At 43.2% G+C, this 19683-nt stretch overlaps 1 protein-coding gene across 5 annotated transcripts in view; it reads left to right on the forward strand.

The window, feature by feature from the left end:
- Positions 1 to 19683, forward strand: part of ATP2B2 (ATPase plasma membrane Ca2+ transporting 2) — a 360194-nt gene that overhangs the window by 110175 nt on the left and 230336 nt on the right. The window contains exon 1 of one of the 5 annotated variants that reach the window (XM_029964651.1): positions 11519 to 11606. The exons of 1 other annotated variant lie outside the window; for it this stretch is intronic. The gene's annotated coding sequence lies outside the window, so the exon portion shown is untranslated. 3 more of the 5 variants (XM_018084876.2, XM_018084877.2, XM_018084875.2) reach the window with 3 other exon arrangements.

Raw genomic sequence — 19683 nt, forward strand, 5'->3', positions numbered from 1 at the left:
GATTTCAGCTTGTTTGCCCTTTGCTTGTGGGGATTATTATTTTTACCTTCAAGGAAATGTAGGATCCAAAGCTTGTATAAATTAAATATCCCGGTGTAGATCCTCAACTTTATTTCTATCGTATCTCTGATTTGTATTACTCATGTTTTCCCACTGGATTCCTTAAGCATCATATTGAGGGATTTTAGATGATTTCCAACATTGTCCTTCATAAACCATGGTCATCCTTCCTTCCAATGCATTCTTTCCTCTGCTGATTTAGAAATCCCTTCTTTCACAGCCAGGGAAATTATATACTCTAAAAGAAATTAACTTATTCTGTTTATTAATAATGTGATAAGACTTTGAGTTTATTTTTGTGTAATTATATTTGAACTTATTTTTAGTTTAGACTGTGACAAAATAAATTATGTCAAATATGTTTTCAGAAGCACCAGAATTTTTTCATGATCCTGGTAGGGAGGAAGAAGAGGTGTCACAGAGACGCTTTCTCAACTATTTTAGCAAAACAAAGGAGATGTTCTTTTTAATTTTTAATTCCTCTAATAACAAACAATCATTCTTGTATCTGTATATTTTCTCTGGATAGTATTGTGGACTCTGGAGGGCTTTGCTTTCTGCTGGAATCAGCACCAAGACTTCAGGTGACATTAGTGAGGGGCGGGCTACAAATCTGGCCTGGGATGGGTGTTTTGGCCTTTAGCATACACACAGAACACTAATTTGGCTATAAAATGGTCTTTCTGACAACCAAGGGACACCATTTTCCCTTGGCACCAATTCCTCTGGACAACCACAGGACTCTGTGTCTATCAGCTCCGGGAACAGGTTGAACTGTGATCGTGTCCAGCGCCGTGTGGAGTCGCTGTGAATTCTTTCCCAGCAGAGCCTGGGAATGCACACTCTGTTTCCTTCCTAGCAAGTTAAATTGCTTTTGGGAACAGAAAGTGTTGTAACTTGCCGTGCTGAGTGCACTGAATAGGAGCTGGATCAGGTTGCTGGAGAGCAGCACTTGGGCAGCTCTCACAGTTTCGAGCCCTCGGAGGCGGCTCGGTGGGGTCAGTGAGAGCAGCACAGACAGACCCAGCAGGACAGACGGATCCCTCAGCACAGGAGGGGGACACTGGAGGTGCCACCCTGGGCTGCTGCCAGTGCTGGGGCACCAAGTGTGGTCCTTCATTAAGGGGGACCCCAGGATTTCTGTCAAACAGCAAATATCAAAGGCTAACAGCCTCTGTAAAATGTTTCTTTGAGAAATCATTGCCTTTTTGAAAGCATAGCTGAGCTTAACATTAAGATGTTTCTTTACAGAATTAGTTACTGGAAAGTCAATGCCAAATCACCTTAGTGCTTTTCAGAAGTTTTTTATTTGAGTCTTCTCTCCCATTCACAGATGTCACAAAAATTCCATTTTTTTAAAAGTAGAAAACATAGAATTCTGAATTATGTTTCATTATATATTTTATTATTTTATCTCTTACACATATTATCATCTTCCATTGTTGCTCCTGAGCTAGAATTAATGAAATGGCAAGAGGAAAAAAAAACCTCAGTGGGATTTAATTTTACGAATAATATGCTGAGGGTTCTCATCACTACTTTATCTAAATATAACACTGTAAGCATCTCTGTTGCTTGTGAATAAGAGGATGTTTGGAAGCTGCAGCAGCTTTCAGGAAACCCAATTTTCCTCTCCACAGATCGAAGTTAGGAGTATTAAATATAATTAATATGGAATAGCTGTGTTTAACTGTTTTATGGTGTGTAAGCACAGAACATTTAGATGTCTTTAGTGAAATAAGTTGAGGACAGGATGCAGGACTGTACAATTTATTTTTATCCTCAAGGTCAACTAACATCTTTGAACACTGCCATCACTGTGCAAGAAATATAGGTCTTAATCCTAACCTTGAAGGTAATGGTGTAGTTTCCCTGTATACAATTATATATATACACAAGTATGTGCATTACTTATTATCTTCTTTTCCTTGGGCTTTTGAAAATATAAGCGGGATATTTTTAGAGACTGATATGTCTGACTCAGAGAACTAAACCACAAGATATGTAACTGAGACATGCAGTTCATCTTTGTAGGACAATGCTGGGTAGAAAAAAAAAAGACTATTTGTATACAGAAATTATCAGGAAATCCTTCCAGATATAGGAATGTCTACTAAGCAATGCAAATTCAAGTAGAATTTGAGTAGGAGCTGCTTTTCTGATGGTGCTGGACACTTTCAAATTATTAAGCTGAAATGACAGATGAATGCTTACTAACCCTAAATTATCAGACCAGCCCATGCATAAACCACCTTGTAACACTTTAAACAGCAGAAAAGAATTATGCTTTTCTGGCTTTGGTTTACAAGTGCTTTAAATTCTCTTCCCTCACCTTCCCCTTCTTTGGAGTAGGTTAAGCAAACTTTGCCAATTTATTTTCTCAACCTTCTCGTTTATGTTTATTCCCTAGTAATTTACTTTTGATTATTGTTATTTTCACCCATTATATATGTTTGTGGAGATCAGGATGTGAGCATGATCTTCACAGATCCATCAGGTAAGGGCACACTCCAGGGAACAAGGAGGATGGCTGTTTGACAGGCAGAGGCTGTGGGGGTTTTATTCCTATAACCTGCACCTTTATTACTGGACATTAGGACATCCAACAGATTTTTTGAAACAAAAACCTTGCTAAGAGATCATGTCTGTGAGTTACCCCTAGAAAAAGGTGCTGATGAGTTCTGAGCTCCCAAATTTTCTTGCTGGTCCTGGAGCACTTCCTGATGGTCTCTGTAGCCCTGTGGAGTGGAATTTGGCTGTATTTGTGATGTGAGCTGACAAACAGCCTGCAGTGAAATATATCATCATACTTTTGTTTTCCCCTGCAAAATACCATGTCCTGTTTTTTGTGCTTAAAACCAGTCTTACTGGTGCAGAAAAGAGCAACAATTCTGCCTCTGAAGAAAGGGAGTTGCAAAGGTATTCAATAAATCATTCAAACTTCACAGGCTGTGCTCAGAGGTAGGTTAAACCTGAGTGTGATCCACCATGGCCAGGAGCTGCATTCAGTGATCCTGGTGGATTCCTTCCAACTCAGGATATTCTGTGGTTCTGTGAAGTAATGAGAGCGTTTTGGGTTCTTTCCTGTTGATATTTTGGTTCTTTTATCACCTGGCTACTTTATGGCATCCCTGGGGGCAGAGGAGATGCTGCCATGCACTGTTTGCCCCTAAATCCTTTCCTGCCCCATGTCTGATCAAACACAAGGAATTTTTTTAAAACTCCTTCTGAAGGAATAGGACTTCTCCTGTTGGTCTTGGTGAGTCCTGAGATCATTTACTTTGAAAAGTTCTGGTATTTTGGTAAAATTGTCATAACTATTGTTTCATAGTATTGAGTCTGGGGCTTAAGAGACAGCTAATGGATCTGCATGACGTGGTTCAGTCCAGAAATCCAAACCTGATTCCCAACCAATTTTAATTTATAATGTATTTTTATTTCATATACGGCGTATATTTATTGTGATAACATTTGAGTCAGATATTTAGTTTAATATTTAAGTGCAAATAAATATTTTGTACAAATTATACGTTGTAAGTAAATTTTCTATAGCAATAATTCTTTAAGCTTTCATATTGTAAAGCTCATTCTTTGCTAAAGGATTTGAACACTTCTTTCAAATCTATATAAATTGTGAATACAAATTGTGAGTTCTTTTAGTGGCATATTCATATATAAAAGCTGCAAATGGCTATCGTGGTAATTTTAGATCGGGTTTGACTCCATACATGTTTGAACTCTTGGAATAGCTGTTGTTAGAGGTACTCCCAGATATTCCAATGGAATTGAAAGGAGTGATTTATTGGAGTTCACACATTTTTTTGTGTTTGCTTTGGCTGAAGTGCAGCCATTCTGTCAAACCCTGCCATGCAAGGGAGGGACAGGGCTGGTCCGAACCATTTTGGAGTGTACCAACACATTCCAGCCAAGTCCAGTGAAACCCTTGGAGGCTCTGGGGTTACCACAGAGAGAGAGGTGGCAGTGCCAGCTCTGGTGACGTCAGCCAGCACAGACTGCCTGGTTCTTTCCCAGGTAGGAGGCTGTGGGACAGGGAAGAACATCTGAGGTTAATAGTGATTTATTTGACAGGCGGGCTTCAGTTTCTTCTCGCCACACAGAGGAACATCAAGAGCTGATGCCTTTAGTTGGGCTTTGTGGCCCTGCAGCAAGGAGAGCCCTGGGGTGTGGGGACAGCCCCTGAGGAGCCTGGGGTGGCTGTGTGATTCCCGGGATGGGGCTCCTGGCTGACCTGGGAGCTGCCCGGGGGTGCACGTTCCCCGTGCAGGATGATTGCCAGCACCAGCTCACTGATACCTGTGGCTTAACAAAGCTTAACAGGTCAGATGGCTTTACCCACTAAGCTAAACATAGATGTTTATCTTATTATATGGGAAAAACCCTCCTCATAACACAAGTAATTCACTCAAGGTGACTAATTGCTAGGAATTATGTGCTGTAGTTGTATCATCTGCTGAGCTGTCGAAACTCCTTATTTCACAGTTTGCTAAAATTCTGTTAGCCCTTTTTAATTGAACCAGTGATTGAACCTTGTCCCACTGTTATTTCCCTTTGTGTTAATAATTTGCTTTTACTAGAGTAATAAACAAGGTTGATCCAGGCTTCACTTCTCAGCCATTTGATAGAAAGGCTACAGTGGTAGCTACACTCATTAGTGGCAGCCTAATGAGCTTTACAATAAGGATATCCAAGTATGTATGAAAAGTCCATATGCTGAAGCATGAAAGCTTAAAGAATGTTTTAAAAGGAGGATGCATTTTCTTAAGAATATTGTTAACAGACCATGTTTGTAGTTTAAGTCTGTGCTAATATTTATTACTGTCTAATCTGTCTGAAATATGAGTGTAACAGTTGAGCAGTTGAAATACAATAATGTTGGGTTTCTTTTTGAAGGTGCAATCCAAGATTTTAGCATGACCTGGCTGTGGACAGGGGGTGCTGAACTGGAGATTCATCACCATGTCACTGTCACACACAGTGTCGTGGTAGAGAATGCTCCTTCAAATGCACCCTGTTCTGAATACACTTTTCAAATGGCAGATAAGTGGTTTCCTGTACAGAGGGTTGACCAGTAAGAAGGAAAAACAACCCCTATAACACTGTGGTAGTATTTTGCATTAGCGATATCAGGAGAAAGCATTGAACTAAAATTCTGATCCAAACCTATTTCTGGGAGAATATTTTTGGTGTGATACAGAGATGAGTCCATGCAACCCTTCTCCTCATGCAAAGTTTCATCCCTGTTTCCAACCATCCTTCAAAGTTAGGTTGTTTGAAATCTGTAGTTTGATGGGAACTGATGTGATCCCTTTTGATTGTATAATCCCATAATTTGATTTGAAATTAATTTAGATTACATTTCTAATCTCCATCAGGGCCAAAGAAACAATGTTATGAGACTGCAGGGGAAAAGTAACAGCCCCTTCCAGAACACAGAGAAGGGAGCTCATATGGTGGAACACAAATGACTTGAGTCCCCCTACTCTTATCACTGTGTTACATTAAGTAAAGTTTAATGCTAGAAGGCAGCTGGCACAAGTCCTGTTTGGAAAACTGGACCATTTGTAGGGTTTAAATGCATATTAAATGAAAGGGTGATTCCTAAGCACACTGACTATCTCATTCTTCAGTTCCTACAAGTTATGGCACCCTCAGCAGGTTGTTCTTCACCCTTCTCTTCGTAGGCCAGTCTCTGGATTAAGATTTGTTCTGAGTGTCAACAGCTCCTCTCATCTACATGTGATACGGAAGATTGTCTTTAAACTAAAAAGGAGGTGGAATGCTTGTTTTCATAGAAGTTTTCATATTCTTAGGCACATCTCAGACTGTTGAGATCATGAAGAAGCGATTTCAGTGGTGGATGCAGGTTTAGCTGCACCAGATGTTGCAGGTGCAGATCTCTTTGGAGGAGGCTGTTAAGATGCTTCTCTGTCACTGCTGTGGTTAGGCTGTGGCTGTAAGCTGTGAGGGACCAGGAATCAGAATGAGGGAAATTTCAGAAGTGGAAAAAGATGTCCAGGGATCGAAAGGACTTTATGATACAGCCTTTACAGCTATTATGTATATACACATTGTATGCTTCCCCAAAATTTGTATTTCCCGGGCATGTTCAGGCTTGTCTGCTTCCCTGCTTTCGTGCAGATTGGCTGGAGTAGCTGCAGACAGGAGACAGCCTCCATTCACCCCTTCTCTCCCCAGTTCCTCCCACGTTCCTCCCTCTTTCGCCTCCTGATTTGCTTCCCTATGTTCTGGTCCTTTCCCTGCCTGAACTGATAAAGAATCCTGTGCACGCCTCAATAAATCATTCTAGTGCACCCTACCTTGTGTCCCAGACCTGTGCTGTTCCATGGTCCCATCCCCCTTTATTTAAACTTCATTGGGAAGCTCAGGCTTATTAATGCTTCTTCTAGTTGGCTCTGCTCTCCTTAGGCTTTGTTCTTCTTGGAATGACCTAGTGACTTTTCTTCCTGCTTGGGTGATCCTGAGAGTCTGGTTTTGTTTTCCAAGCACTAATACTGTTGCAGGGAGGGGGACAGCAATGCCAGCCCAGCCTTGCAGACATCTGTCTTTTTGGGCATAGCTTTTAGGTGATGAAAGGACAAAAAAAAATGTGTATTCATAGACATCAGATGGTAGAGACTGAAGGAGGGGAGGGAACTGCAGTGGTGGCCGGCTGGTAGTTCTCCTTTCAGATGTTGAGAAAGTTGGGGTTCTGGAAAAGGAAGTGAGCTGATCAGAACTGCAATGATTTATCAGTCAGAACAAGTAATAATTTATACAGTGAAATAAATGTGGTAGATAAGTAGTTCAAGGCACACAGGGAATGGTTGTGGTTGGATGGGACCTGTGGAGATCACTCTGTCCCACCCCCAGGAATGCTGCTGGTCTCCTGGGCTTCAGTGCTTCCCTGAGCAGACTCAGGTGTGTCAAACACCTTCCCTCCAAGGTGGGAAAGAGTTAACCAACCAACCAACTTCCAACTGCTGTAACTGAAACCAGGGAATATACTGATTTTATAGTTAGGGAAATTGAACACAGTGGGATCAAGTGACCTACTAACATCTCCTAGGCAAGAAACAGCAGGGCAAGTCCTTGAATTTGAGTGTTCTGAGGTCCCTCTCCTCCACTTCTTTTATTAGGTCATGTTGCTTCCCAGGATAACAACATGTTTGCAGGGTTTGGAAACACAAGCTGTTTCGTTGCAGAAATATTACTGCACGATGTTACCAAACCCGAGAAACACCGAGGCTGAAAACAGATTTAATTCTTGTTTTTAAAATGTAGCAAATGAGATTTAAAAATATGAAAGGCTGCCAGTCTGCTGTTCTAGTTTAAGTATCTGGGTTGTGATTAGGAAAATATTAGAAATCTGCTGCTGCTTTCCAGTGCCATTCCTCTGATTGGACAACCTCACCAAAAAGGAGGTCTTGGTCCCCAAGATCCTGAAAGAGGAATTAAAATTATGTTCCTGCGTTTCCTGTCATTAATTATCAAAGACCTTGAAATGTGCTTATGATGTCTATCACCAGCACACACAGGATTAAATTTTTCTCCAAAGAAATTAGGTAGGCTCTTTCTTTTGCTTCTGAATATGAACTGTCAGTTGAACTTTTACTGGAGAGGTAATTCTTTCAAGTTGCAGTTCAAGCTCAACAGTTCAAGTCTCATTCCTTTCACATCCTGTAAGCATTGTTGTGTTTCTTAAACTTAGTCCCAAGGAGCATCTTTCTATTTTCCATTCCACTTTTCTGCTCCATTTCCACTCCTTGCCCCCAAGTTAAGGTGTTAAATTGTTCTTCTGTCAAAGCTAAATAATAAGATGCTGGATGCTTTAATAGGCATGAAGATGCACTGACAAACCCCTCATTTCAGGACAGGCACTGTTCAGATGATTTGTTGCTTTGCAGTGCTTTGCTATTAAATCTGATGATGAAATATCCAGAAAAAGCTTCAGCCACCACTGCAGCCATTTTGAGTTGCACCTGCTGAAAGCCAAGTGAATTGGAAAATGTTACTTTTTTCACAGTTGTGTTGCAAAAATAATAATGAATAAAAAAACCCAACTCTAAGTTCTGAGCTCAGAATGTTACTATTGGTATTATTTGCTGGATGGTCCATTTTTGGGGGTGGAATTGCTATTTTTAGCTTTGGTTGTGAGGTCCTGCTGTATCTATCTGCATAGCAGGTATTCCCTGGGATAGTGGTCTTGTAACTTTGAGGGTAGGGAGCACGGGCCAAGCCCTGCAGCTGGAACCTCATCCTTGTTGCAGGAACTGGAGAAGTTCCTGGTATTTATTGCAGCAGTGCTGGTGTTCTCTAGGATGGCCCTGCTCGAGGGAGGTTGGACCAGAGGCTGGACTTCTGTGGTCCCTTCCAGGCCGACCCATTCTGGGATCCTGGGCCATTCTGTGGTGCTCAGCAGCACAAAGGGTTTGGAGCATTTCTGAGGAGTTTGCACTTAGCAGCTCTAAGCAGGGACACACACAACGTTCCTCTTCATTCCCAGCTCCTTGGTTCACAAACAGGGCCAGCCTCCAGTGTGCTCCAGAACTTAGGAGCTCAATTCCTACTCCAGAAAGTGCATCCTCTGGGATTGAGCTCAGCTTTAGTGGTTGGCCTCCTGCTGCTGCAGGATGGCAGCGTTGGGATGGAGTTAGAACCAGAGGCCTATGTTAAATAAACACTGGGAATATCCATGTGAAAAACTGGGTGGATTTTGTATATATGTTCGAACTATGATTTTCTTTTCCTTTTGAACTTTTTTTTTAAATGATTTTTCTCCTTTTCTTATTCCCTCATCTATTCTGTTAACCAAAAATAAGAATTAGAGTATTTTCTGGTATATGCAGTATGGTTCTGTATCAGGTCTGAAGTTTCTGTAGTGACACACAGTCTTTGAGAACAGCACTCCTCAAGCTGGCAACAGCCAAATGTATGGAAGAAGTTTTTATGCTGCATTTCATTTCTTTAAACTATTCCTCTCTTCTTTCAGGAAAGACAGTGTAAAAAAAAATCATCTCTAATGTATTTTGATACGGTGTCAATCAACCTCTTACTGCTTTTCAAATTGTCTTTAAAATTTGTACCAAAAAAAAAGAATTTCAGTAGCCAGATAATTGCAGATTATTTCAGTGTCTTCTTGCTTTTCTGACAGAGCAGTTGAGGTCACCAACATTTATGGGTCTGGGACCTAAGCATGACATATTTAAATAGACCACTTTTTTTGCTCTGTTGCTGTTCTGTTCAATGTTAGAATTCAGTTTGAGCTGCACTGCACACTCCTTACAGCTGCAGCTTGTACTGGAGGCTTGCTAAGGAAAAGGGGACACGTCTCTCTGCTTAATATAACCCAAAGTCACTGCATCTACTGTCCTGGCATGCATGTAATTGCCTGTAGCTTCCTAATGATAAAGGCAGTCTCACATGAGAAAAATCTGCATTGATCCTAGTCCAAATTTACATTTTACTTCATTAAAAAAATATTGATCAGCATAGATAAAACTCCTGATCAATGGTCCTAGCTCTTTTTTTTTTTTTTTTTTTTTTTTAAATAGCTTCCATTTTGGTGCAGTGCAGACTTTTGGTTTAACTGGCTGAATTGATATTCTGAGCAGCGAGTAAGGCAGGATGACAGAGCATCAGCACAGCTACTCCTATTATTGCTCAGGGAGGTGTGCTCGCTTGCAACTGCCCACTCTGTCCAAGGCAGAGTGAAGTCATGAGCCACTGCTGTCCTAGGATGCTACAGAACAGATCCCAACTTTTATCTGTACTGTTTTATGCATTATTTACCAAAACCCTGATATTTTCCTGTGTTTAGTCACTATCGGGACTCAGTGGTTTGAGGGAACGAATTTGAAGTTGCTGTTTGGACATGGTACATGTAATGACCTCAGTTTGCTTTGAAAAAAAAAGAAAATACACAGAAAATGTTATGCTTTGTAAAGCTGATGTTTCTGTCTTATTTTTAGGACTTGGGTTTCTTTTGCAGTGCCATAACATGTTATTCCATTGAAATAGCCTTTTACATTTCTGAATTCTGGATGTGCTAAGAATTCAAACTGACAGGTACATAATAACTCAGAGAAGGAGCTCTAAATAAAATGCAGTGATTCCTCAAAGTGTAAGGCTGGAAGGAAAAAGGCAGAGAAGAGCAGAGAATTGCTCTGGCATGTTTGTGGTGTTTGTATGGTTCTACAGCATATACTGATGTGACCAGACCAAACTAAACAGGGGGCTATTTAGTGTGTTCCTCCTGTATGGTTTTGGCTTTCTGGAAGGCATGGCAGGGACACAAACACACAAACAGCACAAATGCCACAGCCCTGCAAGGACTTTTTTTTTTTTTTTTTTTTTTTGCTATTTTCATTAGAATCAACATTGTTCTTCCATAAACAGAAAGAGAGCAAGGGAAAAGAGAGCAAGCTGTTATCTTTGCAGAAGGTGATTATGAAGCAATTTGCAACACGGACATGTTGCCGTTGCTGTCAGGGTGGAATCAGTGATCGGGCACTGCGGGGTTTAAGCCCCCGCCGCATCCTGCGCCTGCTCGGGGGGTGCAGGGATGCGCCGCTCCCCTCCTTCCCAGGCCCCTCTTCCCATCCAACCTTTCATCTCCCTCCCCAAACGACAGCGACAGGACTTGACAGCCCCTTGTCCTTGAAGCTTTCTCCCGCTCCCCAGCCGAGCGGCATATCCCTGGTAGCTTGCCATCTTCCGTTTTTGTCATTCTCCCGAGGGAAGTATTAAAAAAATCACAAACAAACAACATGGTGGCTCAGCCCGTTTGCCCCCCTCCCGGAGGCGGCTCTCCCGGCCGGGGGCCCGTTGTGGGGCGTGCCGTGGAGCAGGGCCCGTGCCGGAGCGGGGGCCGTGGCCGAGCGGGGCGTGCTGTAGGAGCGGGGCCGTGCTGTAGGAGCGGGGCCGTGCTGTGGAAGCGGGGCGCGTGCCGATGGACGTCGGGGCCGTGCGTGGGAGCATGCGGGCCGTGCTGTGGGAGCGGGGCCGTGCCGTGCGTGGCGTGGCGTGCGGGCGTGCTGTGGGAGCGGGCGTGCCGGTAGGAGCGGGGCCAGTGCCGTGGGAGCGGGGCCCGTGTCCGTAGGAGGGGGCGTGCCGCGGGAGCGGGCGGTGGGGGCAGCGGGCGGTGCCAGGGGAATGCTGCGGCGGCCCGCGCTCTCCTCCCGGCCCCGCGGTGTGTCAAGTCTGCAGAGGGGCTCCGCGCCGCCGCTCCGCTCCCGCCCCGCGCGATGCCTGAGCCCTGACGCCTCCGCCGGGTAAAAGCCCCAAAACGGCGGTGGATTGGCCGAGATACCTTAAGCCAATAAGTAGCGACATCCCGCATGGGAAATACGGTGATGATTCAATAAAGATCTTTCCCCCCTTTCCGCTCTGAGCTTGTTTATTGGGCGATTTTGCTGGCTTGGGTGGGGGGGCGCGGGGGAAGACGCCAAGCTGATGGGGGGAATGGTGTGGATGGAGTCTGAGTGATGCATTAGGTTTTGGTTCATGCCCTGGGAGTCTCTGCAAAGGTAATGCTGCAACTCGTGTAGATTATTCTGTAAGGTCAAAGAGAAACTGCATAGCTAAAAGGCACTCTTGCATCAGAAAGCGTTCGCTGGGCTTCGGTAGGTTGAAAATTCAGCATGATCTTGTTTTTTTGAAGCATATGGGCTTGATTTTGATTAAATCGGTGCTTTAGTGATGAGGAAAACACGTGGATGGGATTTTGCTTTTATCATTGCTGGTAAGAATCGGATGTGCCTTTTTTTTTTTTCCAGAAGTGAGGTGCAGAAAAGACACTAAAATGTGAGCAGTGCAGTTTGAGTGTTGTATTTTTTTAAGTTTAACGTCTCTTATGATAGACAAAGGTATTTCATGTCGGGAAGATCTGTAATCCTCAACTGGGTTTCTGTATAGAGCTGCTTATGGTTTTTCAATGTGTTTGTTGGAAAGTAAAGGGCACACAGGTTAAATACCCCAAACATTGCCTTTCTATTGAGATGGATTAGAAAATACTGTGGAAGAAACCGGGAATTTTCTGCAATTCCTTTTAAGCATGTATGACGTTTCCTATGGCAAGGTGGGGAAAGGCTTTCTGAGGTACAATAACTAAGAATTCTGACAGATAGACTTTTATTTTTTTTTTTTATTTTTTATTTAAAGAAGAATCAGCCCTAAATCCCCTGAATGCCGCATGGAAAAGCTTTTGGCTGTTCATGAAGCATCCGACGCTTTAAGAGAAAACATAAGATTACAGGAGTCATTTCCGATTATGTAAAGGGAGATTCTGTGCGTTTGATCCCCGCCTGCGGCGCTGGCAGCTCATCTGCCCCGCTCCGGGCAGCACCGAGCTCTTCCCCAGCCTCCCATTTCCCGACTTTAAGTTGTCCTATCCAAGCCGGGGCAGTTCCCTGTGCATTCCACGTCGGTTCCCAGGGCTGCTGAGGCGATGGCTGTAGGCAGTCCTAGAGCACGGAGGCAGCCAGGAGCAGATGCTTAGCCCGGTGCTTCCCATACCTTCTGGAAGGTGAGTATTGAAGGGGCTGAAGGGGAAGGTCTCTTCTTTCATGGTCAGACTGCTCATTTTACATCCCAAGAGCTGCGTGCTCCTTAGGACTTCGGGTCCTTTGACCTCCTGCTTGCATTCAGCGAGGGGCTCTGCTGAAGGATTGCAGAGATATTACACAAGTTGGGATGTCTGGAAATAGCTGGCACGCTCCATATGGGGAAATTGGGCTTTTATTGCCGGGATTCGAGGTTAATATTACATGTATGTGGCATGAAACTGATAATGAAGGTTTATTGCTAGTCTTCGCTCAGAAAAAGGATTGCAGATCTACTTCATAGTCCACGTTTTTTTTTTAATGCTGAGATGCATTCCTGATTAGCATTTAATTTGTGAGAGGTCATCCATATGCATGACTAGCTCTTGTACCTTGCTCTGAAATAACTGTTTGACTCAGGTATCCAGCAGGTCTTTGATCACATACAGGTTTTACTTTGTTCATGTTCCTCTCATTTTAATTGAAATTGCTACCTGTGAAGAACTGTTTCATATATTCTCTGTAGTGCTTCTAAAATGACTAAGTTTGTGAATAAGCGATAAAATAAGGCTTGTAGATAAGTTGTGTATAGCAATGCAGCATGAAGTTTTTTCCTTTTTTTTTTTTTTTTGTGTGTGTGTCTCTGTGCCCCCTTTTCAGCCTTTTTGTACATCTGCCTTCCTTTCTGTGGAGAATTGATTTTGGCCCACATTAATGGTAAATATACATTAATTTTCATGAAAAAGGTGATTTTTTTTTTATTGTTGCAAATCAAAACTGCCTGATACTTCTCATGCTTTCTGCATATATAAAAAGGTTGCATGCATATATATTGAAGCAGCTTGGAAGAGTTTCATGCTTCTCAGTAGGATTCCAGGTTCCAGAAGACGTGGTAATGATGAACTAGGTATCATACTGTTAAGAGCTTCCATGAAGTCACTTTTGTGAGTGCTTTTTTCTTTAAAATTTCATATCATGTATCTAGGAAACAGCTTTGAAGGATAATTTTTTCCTGTTTCATCTTCCCCCAGCATTTAAAATATACAGCTTATCTTTTCCAGTGCTGTTGGATTTGGGATGCAACATTTTTTGAATCAGGCTAAATATATATATATATATATATTCCTGTCTGAATACTGCAAATGTGAGCATATATTCTGCTAATCCATAAGAACGTTACGAGTGTCTTTGCTTTTTTTTTATTTTCATCCTGCAGTTCATATTGTCAAATGTCAGTTGGGTATGTAGTAATTCCTTGGTACATTTTGCAATAAATGTAGAAGTCGTGACCTTGTAACTCTCCCACTCACTGAAACCCCATTACACTGCAGTAGGACTCCAGCAGCTGGTAGTTCTGGAAATTCAACACACCTCCTTTAATAAATGTAAATACTTTTACGGGTTGGACCTAAAATAAGGTTCTGAAGGGAAAAAAAGTGGTTTATTTGGTTAACCAGTCTGTGAAACCTTGTCAAAAATAAGCTTGCCTTTTGCCAGGTTTTTCATTATGTTTTCAAGGAGAGACAAAGAAGGATATTACAGTTCACTGGAATTTAGCAAGTATTGTTGTGCCTTTCTGGCTGATTAATTACATTCATATTATACATTATCTGATCAAACAACAACCCCCCCAACCCCGATTACAATGACACGTCTCTGAATAATTTTAGTACGTCAGTTGAAAAAAAAGGGGTTAAAAAAGCGCCAAGGATTGAATCATCTGCTCCCAGAGAGGGGTTTTTTTTTGCCGAATTCATACGTTAAAATGTGTTGCTGAAGCTCCAGACAGCCTCTCTCTCATGCTTCCACTGGGATTCTTCCCTGGGTGAGGCAGGGATGACTCTGCTCTGAATGGAGGCTCCCTGGCAGAAGGGCTCAGTTGCAAATGGAGCAACAGAGCTCTGTGTGACCGGGATAGTTCCCGAGCCTCTGCAGCACCTGCAGTCCGGGGAACCTCAGCTCACATTCCACTTGCCAGGGCTGGATGATGCCCAGCAGGGATGCTCAGCTCTGGGAGGCTCTGTAGAATTTATCCCTCTCTATCCCCCCTCTATCCGTCGCGTTCGAAGGTAATTCATCCTTAGTGGAACGGTTGCATAAGAGGACAGGATTTCTTCCTACATATGCTTTCTATGCTGGAATTCTTTATATTCCATTTATAAATGATATATAAGGCTTATGTAGATTATATAAATATATAGGCTTTAATTTCGTACCTAAAGTGTTGAAGAGGATTAATAGCATTTCATTGTAATCTTTCTTTTAAAGTTTGGTGCCCTTTTGTAGGAAACAAACATACGGCACAGCTTTAAGGGCTGTGGGATTTTGGGTTGAAGTTTTACTGGTTTTACTCATGTTTAGGGGGAAAAAAAAGCATGCTTTTAACGTTATTTTTCTTGATATGTGGTCTTATTTTTTGCCTTGAAACTGGAGATTTACAACTGAAGAAAAAGAATCGATTTATAAGGGAAGGGCTGGGAATGAAGGGTGTTTAAAAATGGCCCAAAATAAGGAAAATAATTTGAAGAGGCTGCCAGCACTGAAAAACGCAGGACATGTTCCTTCATAGCACTGCAGATGAGTGAAATATGGAGACTCAGAAGGGCTGTGGAATGCCTGCTTAGATATCACAGTTTGCAGAGTTGAGAAATGGTAACCAAGTTACAAAATACTTCCCTTCTACCACATCATTTGTGAACAGGTTCACTCTGCTGGTAATATATTTTTCTCTGTTTTTAAAATGTTGATTGCACAGTTAAAGCATCTCAGGACTATGCACCAGTCTCTCAGAGAATCCTAGAAGCAGTTAACAGGAAAGCCTAGAACAGGACTGATGGGGAGGATTGTGATTTATGTGAAAGATTTTGTGCATTTTTTACCCTTTGTCTCCTCTCCACACATGGTGAGGGTGAAATGGGTGGAGAGGCCAGCTCCTTTCAGAGCCACGGAACAGCTGAGGTTGGCAGGCACCTCTGGAGTCCAACCCCTCCTGCCCAAAGTGGAGTCACCTATGGCAGGTCCCTCAGGGCTGTGTCCAGTCAGGTTTTAATTATCTCCAAGGATGGAGACTTCACCACCTCTCTAGGTAACCTGTGCCAGTGTTTGACCACTGTCACATTTTTCTCATCTTTAAACTCAATTTTCCACGTTTGTTTGCTCTCGTTGCCTTTTTGCCTTTCGCTCGGCACCACTGAGAAGAGTCTGGCTCCATCTTCTTTCCCTCCTCCATCAGGTGTTTATACAAGGTCCCCCTGGGCTTTCTCTTCTCCAGGCTGAACAGTCCCAGCTTCTGTAACCTCCTCCCTGCAGGCCAGGTGCTCCAGTGCTTTTGTCACCTTTGCATCCCTTCCCTGGACTCGCTCCAGGAAGTCCATGTCTCTCTTGTCCTGGGAGCCCAGCAGAGCACAGAGCAGTGCTGAGGGAAGGGGAAGCTCCTGAGGCAGCCCAGGAGCCCTTTGCTGTGAGGACACATTGCTGGCTCATGGTCAACTTTGGGTCCACCAGGAATCCCAAAGCCTTTTCTGCAGAGCTCCTTCCCAGCTGGCTGGCCCCCAGGGACAGAAGTTTGCACTTCCCTTTGCTGGACATCCTGAGGTTGGCCCATTGCTCCACCCTCTGTGGTCCCTCTGGGAGGCAGCTCAACCACCTGGTGATGCCAACCACACCTCCCCATTTCATATCACCTGGGGACTTGCACAAGGTGCTCATTGTATCATCCAGGTCATTCATAAGGCACTTGGCTATTGCATTGAGAGAAATTACTTGGCAGGAGAGGATTAGACCTGGAACTGCAGTTTCAAGATTTAGCCCAGAACTGTGTTATCACCAAATGCCAAAAAAATAGTCAATATCCTGAGTGTGTTTATGGTTAAGAGTGTGGAAGTTGCAATGCTGAGTACCCAGCACATTGCATCAGCATCCTAGAGTTTGAGGAGGAAACAGAAAAGTCAGTGATTCAGATTTACTAAGAGCTTATTTTATATATTAAAAATGAAGACTCACAGCTGATGAAGTAATTTCAATTGATAATTTCGTTCACTGCATTTCAATTAAAGCGAGTTAAAAATAAAACCATATGAAATGAATTAAAAATAAAATGAGATTTAGTCCAATCTGATTTGGATCTTGCTGAAAAATCTGTCGCACAGAATGAGGAAACAGGATAGGGAAGATGCTTATCTGGTAGATGTTGGGCAAAGAGCTATTTCTGTAGTCATTGCCTGTCCAGTTCACCGACCTTCCCACATCCTGACCTCTGGAAATGAGTTAGGCATTTGGAGTAAATGACACTCCTCATACAGGCACTTCATCTGAGAAGACTTTTACTTAGAGAAGTGCTCCACAGCACAATTCAGTGTAGACTTTGTACCTCAGTTTAGATACAACATTTTAAATGCCTTCAAGGATTCCTCCCTCTGTATAACTCAGCTAAAGTCTGATAGACAATTCCCACCAGCTGCCACAGGTGAGGCAGGGAATGACAGCCCCTACTGGGCTTGGATACTGAGGTTCATTCAAGATCCAACAAGTCTAGAGCTTTTACCCTACTTGATCTCACCCACAAGCTGTCCCAGGCATCTCTGGTGTTTGTCTCCATGCATCTCAGAATTCCAGGATCTCCCTTTACTTCCAGGGCCTTTTGTCCAGTCTGCACTGGTCAGCCCTGGTCTCCTTTTCTGAGAGTCCACTTCTTTGGGAACCCATTTGTTCAACCTCTTCTTCCTTCTGGAACTCAAGGGGGCTCGGTTTCCCAAATCTCCGTAGTCTGGGCAGGAACACAGCACGGGATCAGCCTCTTTGGTGGTGCTGTCTCATCACTCTTCACTAATTCCATGCTCCACTGTTATTTAGTTCCAGGTATTATCAAAACTTGCAAGCAGCCCAGCCAAGCTGCAAACAGCAAGGAGCAGGTTTATGCATGAGAGTGGAACATTTTGGGGTATATTTACACCCTCCTGCACACCCAATTATCTGCTGCATTCTGCATTGCAATGTTTTTCACCTCTGACCGTACCACACTTCTCCGTAAGTGGGAATGGTGAGGATCTCCATTCCTGTTCCCTTGACTGCCTCAGCCATGACCTTTCAGACACAGATAGTGCCATCCACAGTCTTTGTGCAGTAGCTTTCTGTGCACTGGTGGACCTTGAGAAAAGAGTGACACTTCCCAGAGGTGTGGGGGCTCTTTGTTTTGGCATGTGCAATATATGGGATGGATGAATACATTGTAATGGTCGTGCTCAGCATCTCACTAACCTTGACACCAGCACTGGTGCTGATGAAGCACAATGAAAATACGCTGCTACTGTTACAACTTGTCTTTCAGAATGGTACACCTTGTGTCACACAGGTAATTAGAAGAGAACAGTGTTCCCAATAAACTGTTCCAGTCTCCTTGGGAAATGTGCAATCCCAAATGTCAGCAGGCAGCATTGATTTGTGTCCTTTGTAAGTCAGTTTGAGAAGAAACTCTTGCCCTGGCTGAGGGCAGCTATTTAATTTACCCTGCGTGCTTACTGTGTTCCTTCCCTGTGCTTGAACTGCAAGGAAGATTTCACATGTTGTTCTAAAAATATATCAAAATGATGTTTGATATTAAGGGACCGGTGAAATGCAATTACAATGAAATAATGACTTCGTGTTGCTCTCCACAATGAAATGAGATTGTCATCCTCCCTCCCCCAGTGCTTCAAGCAATACCTATTTATGAGTAGTTCAGCTAACCTGGGACATTTGAAGAAGAATTGCACACGGCTTCCTAGATGCAATGCAAATTGTTGCAGTACCCAAGGAGGACATTTGCATTATGGTAGGACTAGTTGCCTCTGTAATGCTGTAGTGGTGATTGTTATGCAGAGAACTGCAGGATAAAATGGTAGTGCTAAATCAGCATTGCTGAATAAGATGGCTGAAAATGCCACGAAAACAAACCATTGGAGCAGGAGGATTACAGAAGTAATGATATGCTGAATTTCCATGCAATGCATCTCCCAGCTTTCTGTATAGGCCTGGAGACAAGCTCTTAGTTTTACAGGTTATTTTCTTTGGTTCTTACTAAGTTTGGTGCCTCTCTCATCCCCACGCTGCATCATTTTGCAAGGAGCAGGACACGTCCCTTGTCACAGAGGGGCAAGTCAGAGGGGGCTGCCTGGTGTGTCTTGGGTTGGCCAGAAAGAACACAAAAGGACTGCCCTGATATTTCTATTGCAGCATCAAGAATTCCCCTTTAGGGCATAGAGGTTTGAGTGATGATGTTTTATTCCCAAGTTTATGTGGGGAGCTGTTAGTCCTCAGGGCACTCTGTTGATGTGCTTGCACCACTGTTTGCAGAATCTTCTCTTCATTTGATTTTAAATCCCATTTTGGTTCCTCCAAAATAGGACTGGGTATGTCTGTCTGTTCTGGGTAGTGCCTAAATATCAGAGAGAGGTGTAGAATGTGGAGGGGTGGGATTTATTGACATGCTTGGGCTGAAATGGGAAGATGCAAGAAGAGAGTGTGTCTTTTTCCAGGACTATGTGATGTAACAATAGGTGACAGGGATAGGGACCACTGGAGCCTGTCACAAATGAAGTTCTTAGGATGTGCAGGTGGCACCTGGCTCGTGCCCAAGCTGGGGGGAGCCTGGGTGGGCCAGCTGCTGCCTGGGGCTGGCAACAGGCTTGACCTTGGGGAAGGGAGAACGTGTGGATAGAGACAAAGTGTGCTCAAACTGTTAAAAAAACCTGCTCTTTGCTGCAAAGCTTGAATTGCTGCCTATTTCTTTGGTTATCTTCTTATGAATCTTAATATAGCTGCTCAATTTAAGCAACTAGAGTTAGTATGCCATTCCCTACCTTGTTATGGATCCTGCCCTCCAGCAGTGTTTACAAAATAATGAAAAAAGAACCAGCAATCTGAAGGAGGGACATGTAAAATCTGCAATGCAGAAATAGGATTATATATTTATCTGAGTCCTCATGTAGACAGATGATTAATACAGTACCAGCTATAGGGTTTATAGCTTGGTATATCATTAAGGTTCCCTGTAACTGTAATGTGAAAAGATAATAAATTAAGTGTC

Source organism: Manacus vitellinus, unplaced genomic scaffold (assembly GCF_001715985.3).
Source record: "Manacus vitellinus isolate BGI_N305 unplaced genomic scaffold, ASM171598v3 scaffold_77_pilon, whole genome shotgun sequence".
NCBI lineage: Eukaryota > Metazoa > Chordata > Aves > Passeriformes > Pipridae > Manacus > Manacus vitellinus.